We start from the raw sequence: 20,592 nt of genomic DNA on the forward strand, positions 1-20,592 counted from the left end.
GTTTCGAATCATTAGCCTCACAAAGCGCCGCAGCGCAGCCGCCTCCCAGGCTAGGCTTCGGGTGTAGTTAACGACAACAGGGCAAAGTGCTACAGCAACGAAGGGCCACACTAACAGACAGACAGACACGCGCGTACGACACGACACAGTCAGAAGACCGTAAAAAGTCTGGCGCCTTTCAGGCAGCTGCTCGCGCGCATACACAACAGCCCCAGGGACCGAGTCGAATGTGAAGAGAGCGTTGTAAATAAAACGCTAACGGCCCCGGCTTCTTTTCGCCGCGGTCCTTCGTACTACGTCACAGACTGTAAGCGGCGAGAGTCGTATTGGTGTTCGCTCTGAAGAAGGATGTCGCCTTCGCGACGCCCGTAGCAACTCCCGTCTGCACGGGTCGCAATTACTCCTTGATGTCAACTGCGGCCGCTTTCACGCGAATGGCGATACGTCGAGTGCCTTCCTCCAGCCTTTTTTTTTACGTCTTCGATGCGGTGGCTTCACGTGAACGAGTTTCCGCGTAGCGCGGTAAGTGCGGCGTGGTGGGCACACACGAATGCAAGAAGCGCGCAAGAGCCGTTCTTTTATGGCAACAAAGTGCGGCCTTAAGGAAAGTGAAGGCAAGCATCAATGATAATGGGAGTCGCGTGTAGCCATTAACGAACATTTTGTCGGTGCCCACGTCGCCTACAAAAGCGTGAGAGCTTTTACAGCACCAGTCCTGCTGAAAGCGCTGGAGAGCCGCAACACATAAAACTAGAAAGGAGCGATACCCGTCGCTTTATCTTGGCAAATGAGGCGCGGAAGCGAGAGCTGGTTTGTAACTGATGCGCAGAGACCTAAATAATCGCATATAAAGGACCAATAAAAAATACTTACGGCGGCTCCGCACGCAGGAACTTCACCGTCCTATAAGTACTCCTATAGATGAGTCGCGACTTTTCCTCGGCGTAGAAGGGTTCAGTTTTAGGGAGGCGATCAGAGGCACTTATTTCTGCATCAGCGGCCGTGTGGTGACGACAATCGGTAGCGGAAAGACACCAATAACATACGGGTTATCGAGTGAAAGAGACAAACAGGCGCTTCAGTTGGGCTGCAGCACGCTGCGACGGCGTTCTGGCAACGCTGGGTAAACGGTGCTGTCACCTTCCGGTGGAGCAGCCACGAACAACGCTACTACGCATAATGGTCGAGCATTTTAGTTGTTACTATTGCTTCCGGGCACGCTTGTCGATAGCCCAGGCTCGGAAACTGAAGCAATCTCTGGCAAAGCTTCAGTCGCAGCATGGATGTTTTTTTTAGTTCTAATGGCAATGCACAGATACGGCAGTAATCCAATCAAGATGAGAGGACAGTATAAAAGCATATCGTCTGAGGGTGAGGTTCTTAAGTAACGAGGTGTTAGCGGCCACGACAGTGTAAAAGATAACGTTCGGGAACTTAATGCACACGGCCGTTGTTTAGAAATAAATCTACATACACATACGGCTCTCAGCTGTCATGACGTGTCGAAGTGACGAAAGGGCCGCGCATGAGCAATCAAGATTTTAAGCTTTACTATTGCCGAAATAAACGTCGTACGTTTCATATAAAATGGCTTAAGATAGACTGTACGTATGTAGAATTTCGGAGCATGGCAAGGTGACGTCACGTTATGCGATGTCAAAGTCACACCGCTATGACGTCATGGCGACGTCACAAATTTGAAGATTTGTGACGTCATCACATGATTTGTTGGCATCATGACTCGTGTTGACGCCGACGGTCACTTTTCGTGTTTGGTGAGGCATCTAAGGCTTTCGCCTTAATGATACCAAGTTAAAGGTACGTCGCGGCAACATATGAAGAATAACGTGGTCTCGGCGAAAGAACGGTACGAAGCGAGAATATGTGCACTGTCTCAAAAGAAATACGAAGTAACACCTGCTGGCGAGTGGGTAACCAATTGAGGCTACACATCAACAGGCTATCTAACTGGTTCGATGGAATACATGGACGAGACAACCTACACACGCGTGTGTTGAAACTGGGACTAACCTGCACATTATCTGCCTATACTAGAGGAAAACTATACGTGTGAACCAAAGGGGTCATAAGGGTTGGGAGTTCATTGGGGGTCGATTAATTGCAAGCCACCGAGAACCGATGTATACGACAGGAGACAAATAGCACGCGCGTCGATGGAGTACAAAACGACTCCTACCGACATGCGGCTGTATAGGCTGATCACGGCGTCTTGCAACGTAAGGTCGCATCGTGAGATTGTCTGACGCTACCCGGTCCCTGAGTATACCGTACGGCAGGCAGTGACGTAGCAGACGCAATCAAGGAACCGGTGGTGGAGGATTGCACGCGTAGGATCGGGCATGCGTCGGCGCTGGGTCACAATGATGGAACTAGCAGTACATCGGCTGGCCTCGGGGAAGAAACATTGTAGCCTCGCGCAGCTCAAGTCTGGCTTACAGTAACAAACGGGCGGACAATAACACCGCGGTGACTAGGATAGCATGCGGAATATACACTTCGCTATGTGCAGCACTCGGGAGGGAGGCGAGGAAGAGAAGCACTCGGAAGAGAAGCATGGAGACGGTATTCGGTGAACGTTAAGGCTTCGTAGATACTTATCGGGTTTGACGCACTGAAATTGCAAAGCGGGATCTCCGGCACAAATTGCCGGAGACCACACATCACCGCGAGAACTAGGAAACACCAAACAGCGACGATCAGGTCAGAGGCACGCTACTCTCTCTGGCAGTGTGCACGTGGTGCGGACATTCATTGTCGTATGTGATCCCCTCCCCTAAGGCCTTACCCGACACACTTCTAGGCTATCCCGTTACTAATGGAGATGTTTCAATGAGCAAGATGGATAACTAGGCAATTCGGCTTGCATTCATATTTAAAACTTGTTAGGCGTCATGAGCGAACAGGACAAGCGCCTTGCTACGTTTTTTGTGTCGCGGTTTTCTTTTCGTTTTTTTTTTAACTTAATAGGCATTGATGACGAATATTTCTTTCATCCATGAGGTACACTGTAAGTGGAGGCATGTGTGACGGAGGAGAACTACAGGAACAGTAAAGGACACTGGTGTCCATCCCGTACTACATGGTTTTTTTCGTCTCTGCTTTTTTCGAGCCCAGGTGTACTTTCCCGAATCTCCAACACGCACTAAAACCACGGTAGGCGAGCGCCCTAGCGCTTCATTGAAGTAAACTCTATCAGATGCATCTCGTTATTGGTGTTGTTGGTTATGGTGATGCCTGCGGCCGCTTTTATTTTATTTTATTTTTTTCTGAAAAGGGAGGTCGACGGACAGTGACAAACCGTGTAAAGAAAGCGCGAAGGCCCCAACTACCACGGTTGCCTGGCCATGCTGCAGCTCCTCCACGTTTATCGCTGCACTGGGGCAGCATTGGCCTGCGGCAAGCCGATGATTGATCAATTCTCACCCGCTCAAGAATGCACGTATGCACAGTTCACGGAGGCAGGAGGTCAGCGCCCTGGAACGATTAATCTGAGAATCGCTCAAATTTCGAAAGCCCGGTGCCCTTTCACACTTCCGCGAGAGACCGTGCACGCGAAAAGCAATGCCGGTATATACGTGCGTTCGCGTCGGCATGCAAACGGTTTCTGAGGAGTACGCAGTCCTGCACGGACGAGATGAGGGGTCAGAAGCATGCACATTAACGTTGCAAAGGACAATTCCTTGGGATAATTCACAACCACGTTGCAAAGGACAAGTCCTTTGCAACGTCGTTGTGAATTATCCCTTTCATAACCATTTCGCCACCTTGCGGAATTCTACAGAACTAATTTGCAATGATACGTTGCAGTGTATAACACATTTTCTCCGTGGGGGGTCACGTTCTTAGGTCGGCGTCAACGTACCGGGTATGTATTAAGATAAACTCTTTCCTCCTGCATTGCTCGTGAAAAACAGGCCCGCGGAGGGAATCGCGCCAAGAAGGCTAACTAGCGCATCGCGCGACCGAAACCAGTTTCTCTACTGAAACGTTAGCGCCTGATAAAGAAGAGGAGGAAAGGGGGTGGAGGTGGAGGGGGTGTAACAACCCGCTTACTAAAGTTCTCGGATGATAGATTTGCTTTCCAGCAATACAGTGTTGCCGCATAAATTACCGCTGCCGATGCGGATAAAGCTAAGGAAACCAACGCGAATGACAAAAGCACAACGTACAGCTCAAACACGAAGAACCGGCTCTTTCCTCATCATTTCTTTTGTCAAGGATGGACGACAGGAGAGACAGGCAAATGAACAAAAAATACAGGCCTGCTCGGAAGGTCTAACCTGCGCCTTCGCCCGAATCGAGCGGCTAGCGGCGGAAGGACCGTGCACCGTGTGCAATTAAGACGAACCACCCGTACTTCGAGTGCTTGTACCGCAATGCATCGCGTCGTATACACCCTGCCTGACTAACCAATTCGGTGCAGTACAGCGGAACGATACGGCGATCGCGTCAGCGAATCATTAACGAGGTACAGCTGCGTGTTCCAGACCGGGAGGATGAGAAGGATGGTCCACGCACTGCGCGAAACTAAACATTTCTTGCGACAGGTAAAGCGGCGAAGTTTCTTACAGCGACTTCTCTCGTTACACGCGTTCATGAACACACAAAAAATTAATCAGTAACAATAATAATGATGATAATGATCGCGCGCCTTATACGAAAGAAAGATATCGGTAAGCGACGTGTTATTTCATGTTTCACGAAGTTCAACACATTCATCTTGGAATGAAGGCATTTATTACATGGAAAGTACGCAAATCTTAACCTGTATACCACCCGCCGCAGTGGTCTAGTGGTTACGATTCTTGACTGCTGACCCGAAGGTCGCGGGATCGAATTCCGGCTGACGCGGCCGCACTTCAATGGAGGCAGAATTCTAGAGGCCCGTGTGCATAGATTTAGGGGCACATTAATGAAACGCCAGTTGGTCGAAATTTGCGAAGGCCTCCGCTGTACGGCGCCTCTCAATATTATCGTGATTTCGGGACGTAAAACCCCCAACAATTATTATATTATGCCATTTGCCTTTAGCAACGAGTGGAGTGCCTCTCTTCTACAATCAGAAGCCACAGTTAAGGGGCAGCTTTCGCTGTAAGCGCTGCGCGGAATTCGTGAGGCGGCGTGTATATACGAACGCGGCGCGTGGGCCTCTCTGTCGCACGGAAAATTTGTCAGGCAATAAGCCCATCAGAGGCCATGCAGAAGCAGCGTTCCTTGCACGCGCGTCGCTCCGTTCAGGGAGCTGCACGTACGCGAATATACGAGCGGTAAAAGCAAAGGAAATCCAGTCACACTGTATGCCTGGTTCGCGCAATTAGCGGCTCGCGAGACCAAAGGGCGGTGCATACGAGGTCGCGAGACGCGCCGCGTCTCCGAGGTTTCTGCCGCCCGGCGAGGCTTCACAAAGCAGCGCTTTTCAAGGAGCCAAGCTGACGCCTATAGGGGCCAACGCCTATTCCGACAGCGCACAGCGCGATAGCGTGGACGCTGTAGAAGCCGTGACGTCACGTTAATTGGCCGTTTCGAGAAGGGCTAATTTCGCCTGACCCTCGACAACAAAGGCGCCGAACAAAGTGCTGAAGACTTCCACGCGGCTGTCCGTCCTTTAGGTGAAATATGATGATGGCCGAAAGAACGGAACTTAAGAGGCTCGTTTTTTTTTTTTTGTTTTTTTTAGACGCAACTGTTATTTGTAGCCTTTTAACTGTATTGCAGTATTTATGATATGTGTATGATATGATATGATATGATATGATATGATATGATATGATAAATGATATGATATATGGTATGGTATGGTATGGTATGGTATGATATGATATGTGTATGTGTACATAGGCGTGCGCAGTGTTCCCCATCAGGGAGAGGACGAAGGTTAATCGCAGCGCCCCCTCCCCCAACTAAGTCAATGTACGAGGCATAGTTAGCGATCCCCCCCCCCCTCCTCATAGGTGACTAGGGCGGTCAATGTATGGGGCAGATTTTGCGCCCCCCCTCTCTTAGGTGATTAGGGGGGGGGCGCCCCCCCCCCTCTGCCCCATCCCCGTGCGCACGCCTCTGCATGTGTGCACGCACACAAACACAAACCTAAATAAGGGGTGCCTCAACCCCCCCCTCCCCTCCCCCAGAAAAAAATATATTTCAAGGCTACACCCCGGCATAGTTGGCTATGTAGTCCGTAAGTGGCGTAATTGTAAGGGACCTTGCCCCCCCCCCCCCTCCCCTCCCCGACACACACACTTTTTTTCTCCACGCTATTAGGAGTTCTTTGAACACGGCTTCACAGGAAGCTTTCCAGACAGAAAGTGATTGAATATTCCTAACTTAAACGCGTCATTCACACGCCGTAACTGAAACGAGACCGAAACACGACTGCACAGCTGGGATTATTGAAAACCACGACCGGGGTATACCTTGCGAAGCAGACACTATATATGGGCTCAAAATACGAGGTCGTGAGACAGCGGGGTCGTTTCAGGTAATCAATCGCACACAAAACCCCGGGCAACCTGTCACAACCTGCCGACGGGTCGATTCCGCGCATTAATGAGACGGCACGCAGCGCGGCTCTAAGTTAAGGCGCTGATGCGTGTAGACGAGTCCCTCCCTCTCCCGGTGTTAATTACTGCGGGAGCTCATTAGACGCGAAGCAAAAATACATCATACAGAAAGGCGGGGTACGCCCAGCGAATTAACAAGAACGTCAGACAAAAACCAACTTGCCTTCTACTTTGCGTATACGGAAGGGCATTATTGCGTTTAGATTGAACGAATAACAGAACTAGCCAACGTAAAGGAATACAAGCCGATATTTCCCGACAGTCAGCCAGCACTATAGCCAACCGTAGCAATCACAAAGCTAATTAGTGTTCGCTATGACTGGGCAAAAAAAAAAAAAATACAGCGTCACTTTGCATTCGCTTAAGACGACTAGAAGGCGAACGCCATCTTTCTTTTCAGTCGATGTATTCACCCCTCCATCCTCACCCCATGAAAGTTATCCGCACGTAACGTGGTTTTGCATTGCCCCCAAGATCGGAGGCGTTACATGCTTCCTGCACCTCTCCTGGTTTACCACTTCCTCCGGGAACAGCCCACCTTCGACTACGCGATGATTTTGTGTGATGACGTCGTCATGTGACGTCATGTACGATGACGTCAATATGGCGTCTCGAATTCTTGTGATCTGCGACGTCATGGCGACGCCACATGACGTGATCAAGTCGTTATCTCTGATCACGTGAATTTTTGCATAGTTCCTGTTCACGCCGCCGCCGCCGGTCACTTTTCGCGTTTGATGGGACACTTAGAGCGTTCGCATGAATACTAACCAAGTTAGCACAGCCGGGCGGGTTTTAATTGCTTCCCCGATATAAGAAGCAACGCTATGCGCGATTGTCTCAGACACGCGAGTATTGCTAGATAGCGAAATAGCATCGCGCTCCGAATACGCCGGTGAACAACGCCCAAGCGGGAGCGACCATGTCGATTCGTCAACGTTCCGAACTCCAGCGGGGCGTTCGTAACACGAAGGAAGAAACAGCAAAAGTCCATTTGGAAAACAGAAAAGTGGAAAAACGTAATGCGTATGGGAAAACAAAGCGAACGAAACAGTTCAACGAACGTTCAAGCGCCGATAAGTGATCCGTCTCTTTCAAGTCCTTTCAAACGAACAACAAGCAACGGAAACGAACGTATGCAGAGTGAACGGCGACAGCCGACAATTCGAAATGTCGAAAACAAGCAAAGAGAACAGGAGGAAGAAGATGAAGGCAGAAGTGAAAATGAGCAGGCATTCCAGAAGTATCGCGTGCACGCTTCCCCGCGTCGTCTGTAGGGGTAAAAAAAAAGAAAAAAAAAGACGCCGCAGACGTGCGTTCACACGCATTCGTGCGTGTGAACTCGGTGTTCCGCTCAGCATTATCGCCGAATCGCGCGTGCGTTTGTCGCGAGCCGCCGTACCCCATGATGAAGCCGCAATTTTGGCGCGGCGACTAAAATTGCGATCGAGTCGAACTGGTTCGAGTTTCTTCTCCGTCCGGCGTGACGGCGCGTCGGAAACGATTGCGGCGGGGTGTCTATCTCTGTCTGTAGACAACAGCTGATACACACAAGAACAAGCAAAACGCCGCAACAGAAACGCACTTTTGACGCTGCCACTCGAACGTGATTCCTGCACAACGGCGCGCGGGAATTCCAGAGCGGTTAAGTGTGAACCGCGTGCGTGCGTGCGTGTGTGTGTGTGTGTGTGTGTGTTGTGTGTGTGCGTGTGTGTGTGTGTGCGTGTGTGTGTGCGTGCGTGCGCGCGTGTGCGTGTGTGTGTGTGTGCGTGCGAGACAGAGAGAGAGAGAGAGAGGTGACGGGGCGCAGTCAGAACAGGGCGGGTGGTCTAGCGGTCTCGCCTAAACGGACGGCACCCCGCTGTGGCTTTGTTTGCGGTTAATATCGGGAGTGCTGTATAGAGCCCCGGCCGGCCGACAGACAGGCGTCGGCACGCTGCCACCGCTTTAGCGGGCGGGCAGCACATGCTTTGGCGCGGGCTGTCACCGCTGCTTTAACAAAACAGGAGCTGTCAATAAAGCAAGGGTTCACTGACCCACGATCGGACTGTAGAGGAAGAGTTTACAAAACGCAGCGCGGATGCAAGAGGTCGTTTCGGGAGCCGCAGGAAGTTTTGGCGTGAATATGACGAAACCGAAACAATGCACACCCGACAAATAGAGGTGGGCGGTGGGCACCGACCTGAACATTATGTTCATTCCGACCACAGAACCACAATTCAGGGCAAGATAGGTTTATCCAATATTGCCACGCGTCCTCATTTATTTTCACGTCTTCGGATTTCACCCACAAAATCTTAGCATCGCTCGGCGCAGACCACACCGCCATGTTGTTGAAGCTTCGCGATTGTTTCAGAATGTTCTGTTTAGTTTACGCGCAGGGCACGAGTAGTCAGGTTTATTCGGGAGCTTACGCGAGCACCAGCGAACACGCTGGAAGGTTCGATCACTGATGTACAAAAAACGACACGTTCCGCCGATGATCAGATTACCGGCGACCGACGACTGTGATCGCCGCTATCAGTATACAGAGTGCATCGCTTGTTACTTAGTTTTCTTGTTACTTAGTTACTTAGGTTCGCCCAATAATGGGTTTCGTCCTTACCGGCGCGACTTCCGTCTTCTTCACCGTCACTACTCCGTGACAACATCAAACGAGAAATCCTTGGATAGGGGGTGTCGCTAGATCCAACGTTTCGAAAAGTGGTCTCTCTTTTCGAGGAAGCAACTGCTTCAAGCAGCATTTTGCTGCCTTGAAGACGACAAGACGGCTCGCCGAAACGTCAGCTCTAGCGACAACCCCCTGTTCAAGGATTTCTCACCTCTTTGAGCTTCCGTCTCCCCGGGACTTTTGCAATACAATATCAGGTAACATCGTATATCAAAAATTTCTTTAGACTCGTTAAAAAGAAAGCAATCGTTGAGCAAATTTCGTTCAGAAGCGTTAAGACAGCGAATGTCTACACAAGAATAAGCACCATCGAAACGAAGCACACGAAGTTCACGAACAGGATCGTATAAAGAGAGAGCATTATAAGGCTTGTGACGACCACATTTTCTTTAGGAATCAAACGACAAGTGAAAAGAGGCGGTGGTCCCATGCTTACGGGACGTCCTACAACATAAAACATCTCTTTTTAACTAATCATTCGAGCGCAATTAGCGACGAGAAAAATATATATAGATATATATTTCGACGCAAGTTAAAGCGACGTTAAACAGAAAACAGTTTGCTCGTATTAGCAAATTACTCTTGCGGAATTCGAAAATCACCACGCTTGTCGCGACGACACGCTTGGTAAGTGAGAAAACGAGCGAAAAGGAAATGCGGGTGGGCGAAGCCACATTGAAATTCCCGCGCCAATCGCTGTGACGTCATAGATTTTGACGGCGTCTATTAGGGCCGACGAAGTTCCTAATCGCTAAGAAGGAGGTACATTGTCATCCGAGGGGGGCCAGAGACTTAACATACCAAGTTTGAGGAAATTTCGTTGAGCCACTGTCGCCAAAATAAGCAAAAATATACTGAAAACCGTGACGACACGCGCGGCGATTTCGGCGAGAATTTTGAAAATGAAACTTTGAACTTAATTTTCTCCTCTATTAATGAACCTATGTGAGTGAAATTAACGACGGTAGAGTTTTCAGAGTGTAAAATTTATCAATATAAACCGATTCATTGTTTCACTTTAGTGTCCTCTTAACCTCGAGCGTAATCAATGACAATAAAATATTCTGACGCAAGTTAACTTCAAGCGCCAACACGGATGCTGCAGCTCACATCTTAAGTGTCCGAGATGCCGGAACAACCGAATACGTGAGCGCAACATCACGCGGCATTCACGTGCTATACCGTCGCCCACGCGTGTGTAGCCTCGAGCGCGCACACAGTTCGTAAACGTTGCCCTCAGCAAGACGAGCACTCACCTTGCCTTGGCACGAGTTCAAGAGCGGAGCTAGAAGCGGTTTTCACACCGTATCGGCCGCCTGAAACGCGCCGCCCTGTGTCATGGATGGGCCAAGGATGCTCGAACGTGGTGGGACGAAGCGAAAGTGAATGGCCGGAGGAGGGCAGGAGGGCGGTGTGGTAGGTAGCGCGCCAAGCGGATGGCACCCCGCCGTGGGTTTTTCATTGTTTGGGTTCGCCGATACGAAGAGTGGTCGTCGTACCCGCCCAAGCAAAGCAGGGCGTTAGCACCGTTTGTTGTACGTTTAACTACTGTTTTTTGGACGACGACGAGTCGGAGGTGTCACCGACACGACATGAAACGGTGCCAAACGCGGGTGCGTCCCGACTTAACGGCTCTTGCGACTCGAAAACGAAACAATGACCCACACGACGAAACAAAAAATAAAATAAAAATAACTGCAGCGGACTTCGTCAAACATAACTGTCGTAGTGCGAGAAATACATAATGGAACGAGGTAGATGCACACGCTTGCCTCGCGTGCATTGCTATATCAGTAAACATGTATTATATTGTTACATTGTTTTGAAAAATGATAGCCAACACTAAGCAATGTTGGTATTATGCGACTGAATACTGTAGGCTTCACACAAACTATATACATTCTAAAAATTAATGTTTCAGTGCATGTTTCGTAATAGAGGTCTTACGATTTAGTGCGAATTTTACGACAGTTTGTTTGCCCCATTTTATATTACCAAGGTTTGCAGTCGTGCGGTTTTGCAGGTTTGCGGTCTTGCAGTCCTGTTCCGGGCTAAACCACCGACGCGCCACGCTCGCAACGTTTCCCGCGACCATTCCTAAGTGAATCCAGGAGACGATGGCGCCCTTATTTTTCTAAAATAGAAAAAAAGTTCCGAGGCTATTGGGACGCACACAAAGACGGCGAGGCGCAAAGTAACGTCGTAAAGCACCTTTCGATTCACCAGCGTGAAAACTAGCCGAAGCCGCATACCCAGACGCAGTCAATATATAGGGATACATTCAAGATAGATGAAACCCAGGCACGCGAAAGCCGCGACTCCGGAGACGACAAGGAAGAAAGGCAACGCGTATAGCTGTCGGCGATGACCGTGACAGAAGCTCATGCTAATATACGCTCCCGTGCGAAAAAAACAGAAAGATGAAGGTCTCAACGAAATCGCCGGAGGCCTATCCACGTCCCTCCATTGTTCAGGCGCACGCTTTTTTCTATTACGCAGCAGCGCTAATGGAGCCTCGAATACGAGCTGGTTGCTGACACTATACACCTTATCGCTTACGCGCGTGATGGAAAACTAATTTTCCTAACTTAGTCAGACGAGGTCAACGCGAGTTTGTAAACAGCTCGCGGCCAAGTGAAGAGATGACGAAATACACAGTTGCTGACTCTGCGAAGATTGCCCAATAAGGAAAATAAATTCTGGGGTTTTACGCGCTAAAGCCGCGACGCAATTATGAAGCAACCCGTTAAGCTAAGCTGCGATCGAAAAATACTTATCTTAATTAAGCGAACGTCGAAAGAGACTCGATCTGAAACTCTTTGAGACAGATAGTGATGCTCCAAAACATGACCACGAAGACACCAAGCTTTCGCTTACATTATGCCGGCGTACGTTTGTATGTGCGATTTTCGATAGACGTGCCAAAACTAAGGACAGTACGCATAACTCTTAGCAAATCATATGGACTGTGTAAGCTTGTTAAAAAAAAGAAATTTGTAATCCCGAGGCACGAGCTGAAAGTCATGAGATCTCTGGAGAGCTTCCATGCAGCGCCAAGTTCTGACTAGGCAGTAGTCTATTTCACATTACACTCAACGGTGAAGAAGCCAGCTGTATAGCAGGATCCTAGGCTAGGGGTTCGTATACCTTTGTCCAGGGAAGTAGGTGTAGGCGGTATGTCGCAGAATTCTCAGGAATAGCTATACTATACCGCCTGGAGTTATTGAAAGCAGACGATATAAGACCTTCTTTCCTTCTTTTTCATTTACATTTACTCTTACATTCTTAACGCAACCGTCATGCTATAGATGTTCTCTCATAGAAGCGATGCGCATTCAGCTAGCACGCCAGCTACCAGGAAACTACGGCCGAAGAAGTTGTTTCGGCACTCCCGCGTCGCTGCTTATAGAAGAAAGACGCAGAACCAACTCACAGTGCCGTCGCTGGCCATTTCAACCACGATATAGAGAAACTCTGAAGGAAGAAACCACCATCACCACGAGCCGCGGCTGTTGTCTTCCGGCCCGGAGCCGGGCCAGGCCCGGCCCATTGTCTGGACTCGAGAGCGGGGAGGCCTCCGGAGGCGTCTGTCGTGGACGGCCGCTGATTCCGGCGTGCTCGAAGTGGGTGGACTCGGCCCTGAGTGGACGATCGAGGCGGCGTCGTGGGTACCCGAGGTTCGTTCAGAAGCATTGTTCCGTGGCCGCCGATGGCCGCGTCTTTGTCTTCTTCTTCTTTACTCTATGTGCCCGTGCACTGCTTTGTTTGTTTGTTTGTTGCCTCACCGATATGGCACATACCCACTCTGGGGCGTTGGTCGAGTGTTCGTCATCTGGCGCAGAGAAGATGCCTTTCCAACTATACTTCCTTCATTTGTCTTGTGTCTTTTCAGTCGGCAACTACTGGGGAGATGGCCATGCACGTGAAAGTTATGTTCCCTTCGTCGCACGCCACAATTCTGGGCCGCTGCACTTCCTTTCTTGCCACGTCTTCAGTTCGAGCGGAAGTTTGCGCTACTATGTGGTTATTTTTAAAGCCCCTGTACCTTCGAAGTAGACGGACTTTAGTTATTTTGGAAGTTTCAGGCCGCTCGATACTACACAGTTCCGTCAGTCGACCTGCATCCCGTCAGCATCCTCCAAGTGAATGCTTAGATATTAGGATAGGAATTAAATATCAGAATAGAGACCGAAACTCGCGCTGAAACCAGGCGTTCGCACCTCCCATAGATCTACGGGCACGTCGTCGTTCGCGTAGGGGTTCCATCGCTTCGGGGTCTTCTCGCAGCCGCCGTTGCCTTTCCCGTGCCCTATTATTCTCTCGTTGTACACACCGATGAAGCACTCCGTACAGCTGCTTCAGCGAAGCTACAACATGCGGCCGCGGTGTTTTATCACTGGATTAATTCCGACGGTTTATTAAACCTTTTCTCAATTACTGGTTACGTCTGTCTAGAAATCTTAATTGGTGTTCGACGCCCATCTGTTGCCTTCACTTTTAGTGAACCAGCTGTGAGTGGTGGGATATGCCCAATTTTTGTGGCACATAACCGTTAACGACGATGATAGCTTTTGTGCACACTTGTACACACCAAAGTGTTTACGGCCGGCTTAACCAGCTTTGCTGTTAAAAAAACAACAACACGTACAACTTGGGCGTGAGGGTGTAGCCAGAGGTTAAAGTCTCCTTCCTCCCAATGCATACCTGTTCGACGGTAGAAAGCAGTACCATACGGAATCCACGAGCGGTCAGAGCACAGCGGACGCCGCGCATCTGGGCGGATGTTAAGTCGAGCCGTTGGCGAAATAACAGCGCACGGAAACCAGCGTTGCGAGGTTCGCCAATCGAACTCCGGAAGAGCCTCACAAAAGGGAGAGCGTAGAGAAGCTGCGATTCTCATAAGTGCTGACACATAAAAATAGTTCCTGCACCGCCCCTGAGATAGCGAGAAATTTGGCGGCTAAAGCGAGACCTGTGTCTTTGATACCCGAGGCTTTCGCCTTCATTCTTGCAGAAGGTTCTGAATCTGGCGTATATATGCAAAGAAAAAAAAAACGAATTACCTGGAGGAAAAGGAACACATCCGAGAGAAAACAAGGCATAGAAAGTGTCTTACCTTTCATCTCTAAACTTCGTACGACTAGCTATAGTAAAGTAAATCATACATTGAGGTGGTAGATAAAGAAGAAACAAATAGTAAGTCGGCCACGAAGTTAGGCCCCCCAGCACCTTTTCCATCGCCGCTTTCTACGAAAGTGCATAGTAACACCATAGTCACTGAGGTCCTCAGCTGTCGTTTTTCTGAATGGAGGGCAGCGTGAAGGCTAAAGCCTTCTGCCCCGTCATTTCTGACGGGAGCAAATGTTATTTCTCTCTCTCTCTCTTTCAAGAGCGGAGGCTTTCCGAGAAAACATTTCGTGCACATTTCCTTTGCAACTTCATATGACACTGAATAAAGTTAAAAGACGATTTTCTCTTCCACTGACTACCATAAACAAAAGAAACGTCTAGCAGACAGCACTGCACACGCGGCGATGCAGCGCAGACGGGTCCCACGGACTACAACGACCTCTGCACGAAGTCCCCGTCGCGATATATACCAATGTTGATAACATCAACGAGCTCCCCCGTTCCCATAGGTATACACTTTGGCAGAGGCCCAAGCGCGATCGCTGCAGTAGTGTAGAAGCGTCTGTCGACACTCGGCAACACACGCAGGGGACAAAGCGTCGAGGCAATCACTCACTGCCATTCATCACTCGTTCGCTTCGTGCAGAGCGAAATGAGGCGAGGTGTGTGCACAGCTTGCAAGGACCAAGAGCATGCGGCGCACCGGCATGGCGTCGCGCACATGCACGAGAGGGAAATAGGCAAAAGAAGAGCAAACGAATAAGTAATGAGCTCGCTGCATGTACGCTCTGGGCTAATCACCACACCGGTATAGCGATGTCGGTAAGGATGACGGTGGTGGTTTTCCGAAGGACGTGCACATACCCTCCCTCGCACGAAATGGGTGTCAAGCGCGCCTAGCCAAAATCTGTGTCAAGATCGTTATGCGGTACACGAGAACGCGCGCGTGCACTAGAAGACAAGAGGAACCACTGCAGGAAACAGTAACTCCCCTACCTCCTTTTTTTTTCTTCTTTCTTTTTGGATCCTCTTTTTCATCTTTACCTGTCAGTGTGGCGCGTATATTAAGCACACCGCAACCCACCGACACTGCGCACGCATGCAGTGCAGCCAAAGCTATCAAAGCCTCGTGAACCAATCAGAGGAACCAGCGCATTAATATATGATAACCTTCAGCGGCGTGTTGACGTCATAAGCTGTGCATGGTAAGCCGCCACGACGTACACGCACGCTTTCGAAGTGTGTTGGGAACATTTATTCGTATGACGGACAGTGTAATTTATTACTGATTTAACGAAGACACGAGAACTGGACTTTATTATATTATATGGGGTTTAACGTCCCAAAACCACGATATGATTATGAGAGATGCCGTAGTGGAGGGCTCCGGAAATTTCGACCTCCTGGTGTTCTTTAACGTGCACCTAAATCTAAGTACACGGGCCTCAAACATTTTCGCCTCCATCGAAAATGCAGCCGCCGCGGCCGGGATTCGATCCCGCGACCTTAGGGTCAGCAGTCGAGCGCCATAACCACTAGACCACCGTGGCGGGGTGGAACTGGACATTCAAGCGTCAAAGTGTGCTATAAGCTAATTAAGCACTGTCGATGATGACGTCTCGAAAAAATTAAGATTTCATGGGTTTTAACAAGCCAAAAACCAGGGTATGATTATGAGGTCCGCCGTCGAGATTAACTGGATTCATTTCGACCACCTGAGGCTCTTTGAAGTGCACCCAAATCTAAGTCACACGTTTTTTTTTTTTTTTGCACTTCGACGAATCTAAGGCCGCCGTGGAAGGGAATCGAACCCGCGTCCTCGAGCTTAGCAGCGCAACACATTAGCCGCTAAGCCAACACGGCAGGCGATGAAGACGTCAATCGGCTGAATTACTTTCGCGTATAAGCGATAAAAAAAAAAAAACGCACACTTTCTAAGTCCAGGCACGACTCTCGCAGACAAAGAACGGCAATTTTTTTTTCAAACGTAAGTTAACTGCTAAGCTACACAAACTACGATAACGTCGAGTAACGTAACAACATTTTACAGCTCGCCTCTGGCTGCCACGGCACACCCCGTAGCTTTTCCTTCACTGCACGGAATCGGCGAGACGTACGGAGCATATATATTAGTATAGACGCGCCGTCGAGAGCACGCGCTTTTTCGCTCGAGAGCCGCGTCAGCGCCCCACGAATTTCCATGCATATACGAAGGGCGTTGCGTATAGCATACAATCCGGTCGTTAAGAGATGATACGATCAGCGGCCGACTGTTGCATAGCGTGGTATCGGAAAACAATAAGCCTCGACGTGCATGGTGCGGCGCGAAACGCGATAGCTCAATTGCTCGTTTGAACGCCGCGATAGGATGTTGATGATGACTTCTGACGAACATGGCGGGGGAATCATCAGAGACACGCGCGTAATTATACGGGGATCACGTGTCTACGGAACGACCGCGGCACGGGAGAGATCGTTTTGAAAGCACGCACGAAGTGTTTATACGATGCGTGTGCACGCGGGACGTATAGTTGCCGCTAAGACGTAGATGCATGGGCGGCATATCGTTTTCCGAAAGTGTAAACACGGTACACACTCGCCCTTGAAGAGGGGGCGGTATATACCCTCCAGCTGTATTACGTACGACGACGTTCCGTGACACGCGTTGCTTCAAGCATGTCGATACCGCGGGCTCGGGGTTGTGGCGAAACGGGACAAGGTTATGCTCAAACGGAGCAAACACTGTCGAACGTTTCTAAGCCACTGCTCGAAACGTATGATCTGTCAACGGGTTTTGGGTTTCGTAGCGCACCTTTCATCGTGACGTTCAAACAAGATATGAACGTGTTCTTCTCGTACCTAAAGATATTTGAGGGCAGTGGCATGAAGAAAGCCTTATACCTTAACAAGGCTCTACCCGCAGCAAGTCTCGATTTCGTTTTGGCACATATCGGAAAAGGATGCTTTATTTAAATCTCACAAGGGTGCCTTATTGCATTCGCCTAAGACGACTCGAAGGTGAAACTATCTTTTTCTTCTTAGTCAATGCATCAATCCTCCCCCGCCCCCCTCCGAAACCTTTCTGCACCTAACGTGGTTTCGCACTGCCTCCAGGATCGGAGGCATTGCAAGCTTTCTGCACCTCGTCTGGTTTTGCACTGCCTCCGTGATCGGCCCACTTTTGACCACGCGACGACGTCGTGTGATGATGTCATCAGGTTACATCACGTTATGTGGTGTCCCAGTGACGTCGCGATGTAAAAAAATTCTGTCGACTTATGAAGTCACGATGACGTCCTACGGTGACGCCATCATGTGACGATTTTTTGAATCATCACTCGTGCTCACGCCGACGCCGAGGGACGCCGACGGTCAGTTTTCGCGTCTGATGAGGCATTTAAGGCTTTCATCTTAATACACGAAAAAATAAATAGTTTCTCTCTTCAATGTCCATTCAGGTGGCCAGCACAGGACGGTGCCGAGGCGTTGAGATAGTACAACACACGCGCACACAAGCAATAGGCGCCTATGTAACACGATGCGGACGGTCAGGCTCGTTTACAGCTGTACATATATCTGAGACAAGCAAACAAGCACGAGTGCACGCCAAGCGTACACGTACGCGCGAGCCGTGCACGGGGAAGCGTCGGCCGTCGATAGGCTTCGCGTGTTTCGCTTTGGGAGTGCGTGCGTGATGTCCTGGATGCCCAAGCAGCCGAAGAAGGGAGTTCAAGGATGGCGGACCTCCCGCTGTCGATGGAAGGACGCTGTCGCCGTAGTTGTTAACAGAGGCGCGTAAGGGTGTACGCGCACGTAAAACGATGGGAAGGCGAGCGTGTGTTTGCATATCGATGCGAAGGCTGTTTCTCTGGTTGGGATAATAAAGAGAGTTTACGCGGGTCGTTATAGGGGTACAACGGAGCAAGCTTAGGTGCGCCCACGTATTGGTACAAAAGCATTCTCTGGAGCTCATTCATTCGGAAGGGAAGCGCGTTTGTTACCGGAGGTAATGATGACCAAACCGTGGTCTTCGTTTTATTTTTTTTTCACCGTAAAGACAACACTATGGGTATTAGGTAAGAGATGTTGCTTTCTCTACACCCTTGAAAAATAATGCTTACATGTGATGTCAGACTAGAATATCATTATCCTCGCTTGCTCGCGCTTCCTTTCTCGATAACTCGGCGCTCGCAGCTTTCCTACCGAGAATGCCATGTCACCCCGATGGCGCGCACGCCGTTCGTAACCTCAAAGTACCTGGCGCGTGACGATAAGGCAAGGAAGGACACGCAAGATTGTTGTTGTGTGACATAAAGAAGCCCACGCCCTTTGTTCTTAAGAGTGTATAAGTTCGTGCTGGTTGCGCCTCGGGCGAGTTGGAATGGCAATGCGGATACCTACGGGCGCCGCAAATGTCAGTCATGAGTTGAATGACGTGTGACATTGCAAGTGAAAAAAAAAGGCAAAACGAAGGTGTTAAAGCAGCCCTCGAAACCCAGCTTTATAAATTCCAAAAACCGGTATATTGGTACCTTTTAAGCAAGAATCACAAGGACGTGTATATTAAAGATGTACTGTACTACAGGCTATAGAAACTGCAAGCTAGAAACTACAACTGTAGCTTATACTACAAGCTAGAAACAATCTACGGTTGGGAAGCGTGAAACGCAGGGGCGACTGCAAGACATGTACACAAGACACGAACGCAAACATTCGAAAGGCGATCTATGCAGGCCGGCGACCCCTATGGAACTAAAGGTTATGCACACACGCAGCGCGACAGGCCTCTCTACACGATCATTTGGTGCTAAGAGGCACGAGTACGGAATAGCGACCTACTTTAATGTCATTAACGTCGTCTCTGTGGCTGTGACCGTCGTCGTCATCCGAATCCTTACCATTACAGCCACTTTCTCCAACACAGTTGCCGCACGGTCTCTTCTATATTTCATTACCGGCTGAACAGACCGATGACCCTCGCAAAGGACTCAAACACCGCTGGCACCACGCTCATTCGAAATGCGTTCACGGCCGCGCAAGTATGGTCTTTATAGATCGTAAGAGCATAGCTTTATTTTTTTTTTTTTTTTCCGAAACGATTTTCCCAACATCTTCGCCGCTGGTTCTCGCGTGGGGTGACCTTAATTGTGCTCGAAGCGCCAGTTGAGGGAACGCGCTTGGCCAATGCATTTAGCCAGCAACCCACTGCACAGTGTTTATAACCGAGCGCCGTGAACCCCCTTATTTTTCTCAAGAGAAAGAATAAGAAAAAAATCAAAACCTTTCGCACGTCTATCACCCGCATGAACGTTTGGGTTCGTGAGCTGAAACGGCTTTAGCGATTAACGGTTCACAAAAGGACGGTCAATGCCACACACTGCATTGCTTTTTTTTTTCTTTTTCAATTCTATTCTTCCCGGGTCACCTTGACCCAATTTTTGTAACTGGGAGTGACGATGTCCCGTAATAAGGATTTTAAGGTCGAATGCAACTACCACATTTACTCAAATACAACCAGAACTGGCTAATGTTAGCTAATTGTTGACTATTATTGGTTAGTATCGGCTAAGCCGTCGCCAAATGTCGCCTATCGGCAGCTACAACAACAACAACAAGCTACAACATTAACAACAACAATTAATACTAACTATTACTACTAATACTTACGACTACAACTTCTACTACTAATACTTACGACTACAACTTACTACTACTACTACTACATTGTTTTTATTCAACCATTGTCAATTCTCGAGTTTTCTGTGAACAAATGCGCATTGTGATGATGTTTTGACACCACACCACGAAGCGCAGCCTTGGGTGCAGAAGAAAACCGCGAATCTTTCATATACAACGGGTGGTCCCTTCGGCTCCATACGCGGTTGCTGCAAGCGAACAGCTTTACAACTCCGAAACTTTTTTAGCGCAGTTCTTCACTGCAAACTAAAAGGATGATTTAATGTACTATAAGGCCCCTTCAAGCAAAACACGTATTAATACACGCGTATATGTGAGCAATACCACCCAGCTTACCATAGCAGCGAAGTAATCACCGTGAAAAGCCTTAGCTGCTGCACGTGCAACTTGAGGTAAAAACACTATAGGAACGAGTTCGGATGGGGAAGACCCTTTAAATGATCGGAATAGTTTTAGGCGAGACTAAAGGGTTTCCGGCAAATGGCCGTATGCTATTCAAACTATGCATATGTT

The 20,592-nt window shown here is 49.3% G+C and overlaps 1 protein-coding gene across 3 annotated transcripts in view; it reads right to left on the reverse strand.

The window, feature by feature from the left end:
• The window catches only part of LOC119404946 (uncharacterized), a 244,579-nt gene that overhangs the window by 3,592 nt on the left and 220,395 nt on the right, over positions 1-20,592 (reverse strand). The window lies entirely within an intron of this gene.

This window comes from Rhipicephalus sanguineus, chromosome 9, assembly GCF_013339695.2.
Source record: "Rhipicephalus sanguineus isolate Rsan-2018 chromosome 9, BIME_Rsan_1.4, whole genome shotgun sequence".
Classification (NCBI taxonomy): Eukaryota; Metazoa; Arthropoda; class Arachnida; order Ixodida; family Ixodidae; genus Rhipicephalus; species Rhipicephalus sanguineus.